The following is a 6,000-nucleotide window of genomic DNA, read 5'->3' on the forward strand; positions in this document are numbered from 1 at the left end:
AGCAATATCTAAAGTAGAGTGGAGACTTAGTTTTTTAATGTATTTTAATTATTACATAAAAGTATTAGCATGCTGCTCCTTTTTAGTGGTATTCACACTGGTACAAAAAGAAGTAAGAAATGAGGGGAAACTTGCCTGCTGCAGTAGTGGTTCTGCTTGGTTTGTACCCCAAAATCTTGCAGCTGACCAAAAACTCAGACATTTTCTGGGGCTTCATCTTTATTCTGCATCACTAACAGCAACGCAACCTCCTTCCCTCTAGCAACCCTCCCTTTTGTAATGATATTTTCTTGGAGGAGAGCGTGGGTTCAAAGACGCATGGGGAAAGAAGAAAAAACAAGAAGCAATTTCAAAAGGTCCTATGTCTAAAAGAAAAGTTTAAAAAAGGGAGACAAATAACGAGATAAGACAGATGCTGTTTCCTGTGGAAGGGGAGACAGCTCTTTGGCAGCTGATGAAGAAGAGGTGGGATTCCCCCTGCCTCTGATCCCTTCCATTTGGGGTTTCAGGTGTCTTCTTCAGAAACCCAAAGGTCACACAGGGGACAACCCGTTCACCAGAAAGGCCATCGGGCTGCCAATGTGTCAGCGATTCAAAGACCGCTGACAGAGATAAGAATGCAGGAGAGGTGTAACTTAAGTGTCATCTTATAGCTACTAGGAGCTTAGATACACTTCAAAGGCAGGCGGCGGCGAACGGCCGCTCCGAGAGAAGGGAGACAAACAGGCAGGGTTGAAAGCATGATTATGACTTATCGTATTCCACCATGAATGTGTGAAAATGGGCAGGAGGGACTCTCACGCTGCATGGTGAATGGCAATGATTTAAAGAGATGGTTTTCCTCCAGCATTGACTGCCCTACTACTCAATCTCCTTTAAAAACTGGAGCAGCCTCCTGAAGACAACAAGATGCCCTGCTTGCCAAGGCATGGGCAAGCCACTCTCCTCTGAACCAGACCCATGTGAAAAGATGAAATGCAGCAAAGGAGGCAGCCAAGAGATATTCAAGATGGGAAGGAGCTCACTGGGGTGCCTTCTTCCACCAATATCAATTGGTCTGCACAGAATAGTTATTTCATGTTTCCCTGATGAAACATTGCAGCTGATGGCATGATACAGGTACAGGACAGGAGAGTTTCTTCACATTGGTGGCAAGTCACTAGTCTTCAAATCAGAGGAACGATATCCTGTTATCACATGCCCAAACCCTTAATTTCTTCCTGCCTTTTTTTTTTTTCCCCTCATTTTTTTTTTTGGTATGTGCCAAGTACACCCCTCAGCATCTACACACTAGCCCCTGGACTTTTCAAAATAGCAAAGGAAGCAGAAATGACTCCAAGCTTTTATCTATGCTTTCAAAAGAATGCAAATCAGGAAACTCAACCTTAAAAGCTTGGGCTGGAAAGAGCATCCTCCCCATTGCAAAACATTTCACCTTTAATATATTCGAACCAGCCTATGAGACCATTTCTCTTGCCAAGACAACTTTTCTTCATTAACCGTTGGGTTCCAGGAACCTCTTGGCTTACTCTGAACTTTTCAGCACTGAAGTAGAATACTAATGTCCAGATCACATAGATGAGAAATTAAATCACATTTCAATAGCTTGGCAGATGCTAAATGCTGATAAGTGGGAAAACCCCCAGAAAGAAACACCACTGCACCATGGATTTCTGAAAGCAACCTGCAGAGGGAAAATCTTCATGACCACAAGTGTTTGTGCATGGGTTGAGTCCATACCTGTCTCTGCCACCCCAGGGCTCCCATCCGAAGTGCTGGTCCCGTGTTAATCCTGACCCTCATCAATTTTAGCTTGCGTTGATGCTCTTGGCTGCGAACTGGGGCTGTGATTCACAGTCCCTGAGATCTTTAGCTGTGATAACTAAATCAAGATGTAATTGCTAATCATTGGCCTTGAGCTTGGGTTTATAGCTGATTGCTGGTGATGGGAGTGAGGTCGGACCTGGACTTCTCATTAGCTTGTGTTCAGCTGGGCTAAGAAAATGGAGCGAAAATGCTTTCCTATCCTGCTTGTAATGAAGTATCCACACCGGCACTCACATCCATCCTCTATCGTAGTATGAGAGGCAAGTCATGGGAGGAAGGGGTGGAAGAAAATGATGCCTAAAACCTGGTTCCTAACTCCATACTGAGATACTTCCACGAGTCACCTGAATTTCCTTACAGGTCTTTAGTAGATGCCTGTACACTGATCTACAAATACAGCTTTGAGCACCCAGTCCTAAAAATCTTGGGCAAAGTTGCTCCACACCTCATTTTCCCCACTGGCAAAAATGAGGGCAAGAAATAGGAATCGTTGAGGCGCAGGTGCCATGCAAATGCCTTTGCTGAATGTTAATGGGTTCGCTTGCGGTGCCCGGCAGGGATTTGTGCCGTGGCAGCTGAAGTGTCCGTGCTGTGGAGGAGGGAGACTTTAAAATGGGGCAGGGCAGGAAGCTGTGGGAAGTCTGAGTTTAATCTGCTCTGTCTGTGAGTCAGAGCCCTAAATCTTCACATCTTCCGAGGCTTTTGTGCTGTTGCCACGTTGGCTACAGCCAGCCAGATTTCTGGTTTGCCCGACTTAATTTATGTCAAGGCCAGTTTTCATCTTTTTCACATGTACTAATGGGATAAAAGTGGTCCGTGTTGCTTCATCCTTTCCCAGAGAGGTACAACGGCACCCAGTGAGAGCAGGGCTGGCTGGATCTCTATTTCCATCTAGACAGCTCTTGTCGGGAAAAGACAAAGAGAGAGTTTGTTTAAAGTGGAGCAACACATAAACAAAGTCCATGTAAGTAGGCTGCAAATAAAAATGCCAGCAGCCGGCTTGCTCTAGCTTGCGAGAAGCCTTTGCATTCGTCTCATTTTTTAATCTAATTTTGCAACTGTAAAAATGTGGTGGAAATGAGAATCTGGCAAAAACTACAGGCTCAGTCGCTCGGATAGGGAGCTGAGAATGTCTGCAATGATTAGACGTCTATAAATCTCAGCATGTCTCTCCTAATTACTCCAACAGGAAAGCATTATGTAGTCAGGATACCCTATTTGACACAGGCACACATGTACCCCAAACACTAACCTTAACCTGGTTATCTCACTTTGTTTCTGGACTAGTTAAATATAGATGCAGACAGACGGATCCGTCTGCGCAAACAGAGAACATGATGTGTGGGAAAGTAACCTGGTGTTGAACCTGTACCATTGCCTTCCCCAGCTGCAATAAACAGCTTGGTTGGAGCTGTATTTTACAGACTCTTTCTTCCCGATCAGATGCAATTTATTAATTTGCTGTCATTTACTTGACCGATTTGCCTCCTTACTCAGGCCTGGGTGTGATTTATTTCTGAGGGGTGTAGCTGAGTTCATGCCACTCTTTTCTTCTACAGATTTATCCTACCTAAACGCAGCCTTTTAAGGGGTTATTAGATGCAAATAGATCTTGTAACAGCCCAGTGAGAAGCAGACAAAACTCTTTTTAGCCTTGATTATAGCCCTCATCCCAATTAAATGGGCACACGCTGAGTATCTCAGTTTGGCCTGCTGCATTATAAGGGCTTTCCAGGGAGACACATCACTGGGTGTTATGTCCTCAGTGCCACTTGGGTTCTCCCTAAATGTGCTTGTCCTGGGCTGCGTTGCTGGCTCATGTAGGCACAGCCTATGACCCTCCCAGGAGCCCGGCTCTTCCTGGGCTCCGATTAGCATCGGTTAAAATTTTCCCATTGACCTCAGCATCTCCCAGCATCCCAGCCCTGTGTGCGTACAGGCAAATCCTCACCTCCATGAAGAACCCAACCACCTCGCTCTGAGAAAACGCCAAATTTGCTTGTGCTGGTGCAAGTGGGACTGGTGCCAGCTCTGCAAAGGATGCTTCGCCCGGCTGGCATTTGCCTGTGAGGGGCAGGAAAAAAGAGTCACTTGCTGATGGCAGAGGTCAGGACCTTGTTAATCACATTCCCTTTTAGTGTAGTGAGCAATCGTGGGACTATTTTAATTCCATTTCTCCAAAGAGCCGGGGGTGGGGGGAGGACAGGGAGAGGGGTAAGGAGTGACGGCTGAACCGTGTGTGTTTGGGAGAGGGCGTCTCTGAAAAGTGATGTGGGAGCAAGGACGTGCGCAACCCTGCTTTCACGCTGGCATTTCCCTCCCTGCAGCTCTGCTACTTTAACGGTTTGTCTGGAGATAATCTGGGGAGAAAACAGCTTTTTATGATAATATAATACCCTCACGTGTGCTTCCTTCTATAGAGACTTCATACCAGTCCTTTTTTTTGCTTTGTTTTTCCCCTCATGTGGATGTAAAAAGCCATTTTAACTGAGATATATCTGCCTACAGCTTGTATAGAAATTAATTTAACAATAGGAAAACTTTCTGAAAGTACTGATACTCACCTGATTAGTTAGCTTTTGGATTTTTTTGGATGTTTCACATTCCTCATATTGCCCCATTAATAGGGACATCCTGACAGATATGGTGTAGAAGCTACATAGCCCAAATTATTAAGCTGGCATTTGTATGAATTAATTTATTTAACTGTAATAAACGACATAAAAGTAATAGGGCACTGGAGAAGGAGAATTGCAAGAGGAAGCTCTTTCAGTTCAGTGCTTTGTGCATCCTCTCCTCTGCTCCTTCCCTCCTCTCCTTCCCTGCAGCCCCACACACATCTGTTTCCCTATCACGAGCCCGTGCCAGCAGAGGATACGACTATCAGTTGTATTTGATCATATGGGTAACTTCTTAAAATTGTTACTAACTTTTTAAATTAACAAAGCAAACAGTGAGAATCAGAGGGTTTGGCAGAGGACAAAGAAACCACATCTCTCCCTACTCTTAGCTACATGTCATAACAAAACACTGGGCCAGATAATTAAGACAGTTTCTAAAAATGTCCCCATGATAGTTGCCAGGGTATCTGTCTCTCTGAGCATACACATGAGCGTATCTGCAACAGTTGCTTTAGTTCTTTATTTTAAAATAGATGGATTTTTTTTTTTTGTGTGTGATCCAATGCATCAGCAACAAAACACTGCCTTTGCTCCTAAGAAAAACAAGAAAGATTCTCTTTTCCCTAAGAGATGAGAAACCACTCTAAATGTATATAAAGCCACAAAAGAAGGTGTCTCCTCCCTTTTGAATTTGTTCGATATGACATCTGGGTGGGTTTATCTGATTGCAAACAGTTGCGGAGGGGGTTAGCAGGTTACCAGCCATCAGCTGAGCCGTAATAACCCACAGGGCACTGCAACCACGGCTCTGCGTGCTGCCAAGAAAGTGGTTTAACATAACTCAGGACAGCTCGAGACTAGGAAAGAAGCTTGTAAAACAATATGCTGAGCTATTTCACTTTTCCGATTCCTACAATTGTTTACTCTTATTTTTCCTGAGTGTTTCTACAGATGCATTGACACTTCACCAGGAGCGGTGGGACGACTCCTCTAACTTCAGCAGGCTTGTCAGTGATCCCTAACCCCATCGAAGATGCTGCTACATATCACATACAGTATAACTTTTAAATGTAATTTCAAATTCTCACTGACAGAAAACTGGAGAATTCACCTTTTTTTCTGAAAAAAAAAAAAAAAAAAAGCATGGTATATCATATCATCCATAGTATTTCAATGGAATCTCACTAAATAGCATCCTTTATGGTGAACTTAATGTGTCATAACACAGCTGGCTTTCCAACAGTCAGCTAATATCATCTCTTAGGAATTTATTATGAGTGTACTATGTCCTGTAATATTTTTTATGTCAGGTTGTTAATCGTAGCAACTAGGATGTGTCGAATGCATGTTTGTATATGAAAGATTAATTTCACACTGACGTTTGCCACTCAAAGGGAGGGAAAACGAGTGTCATTATCCAATGCCATCAGCAAAGCTGGTTTTAGCGCATACACAGAGCTGCAGGAGATAAGATAACAAACATTTATAATGAAGCCTTTTCCAGTCGGGAGGTGATATAAACCCTTACAGTTGTTTTTAGGAAAAGACATGC

General features: G+C 43.8%; 1 long non-coding RNA gene across 1 annotated transcript; it reads left to right on the forward strand.

Annotated features, from left to right (window-relative positions):
* Positions 1 to 2,552: 2,552 nt before the first annotated feature.
* Positions 2,553 to 5,572, forward strand: LOC142603746 (uncharacterized). The gene is made up of 3 exons (XR_012837632.1): positions 2,553 to 2,791; positions 3,733 to 3,933; positions 5,400 to 5,572. It is a non-coding gene; the product is annotated as an uncharacterized LOC142603746 (long non-coding RNA).
* Positions 5,573 to 6,000: the final 428 nt, after the last annotated feature.

Source organism: Balearica regulorum, chromosome 13 (assembly GCF_011004875.1).
Source record: "Balearica regulorum gibbericeps isolate bBalReg1 chromosome 13, bBalReg1.pri, whole genome shotgun sequence".
Lineage (NCBI taxonomy): Eukaryota > Metazoa > Chordata > Aves > Gruiformes > Gruidae > Balearica > Balearica regulorum.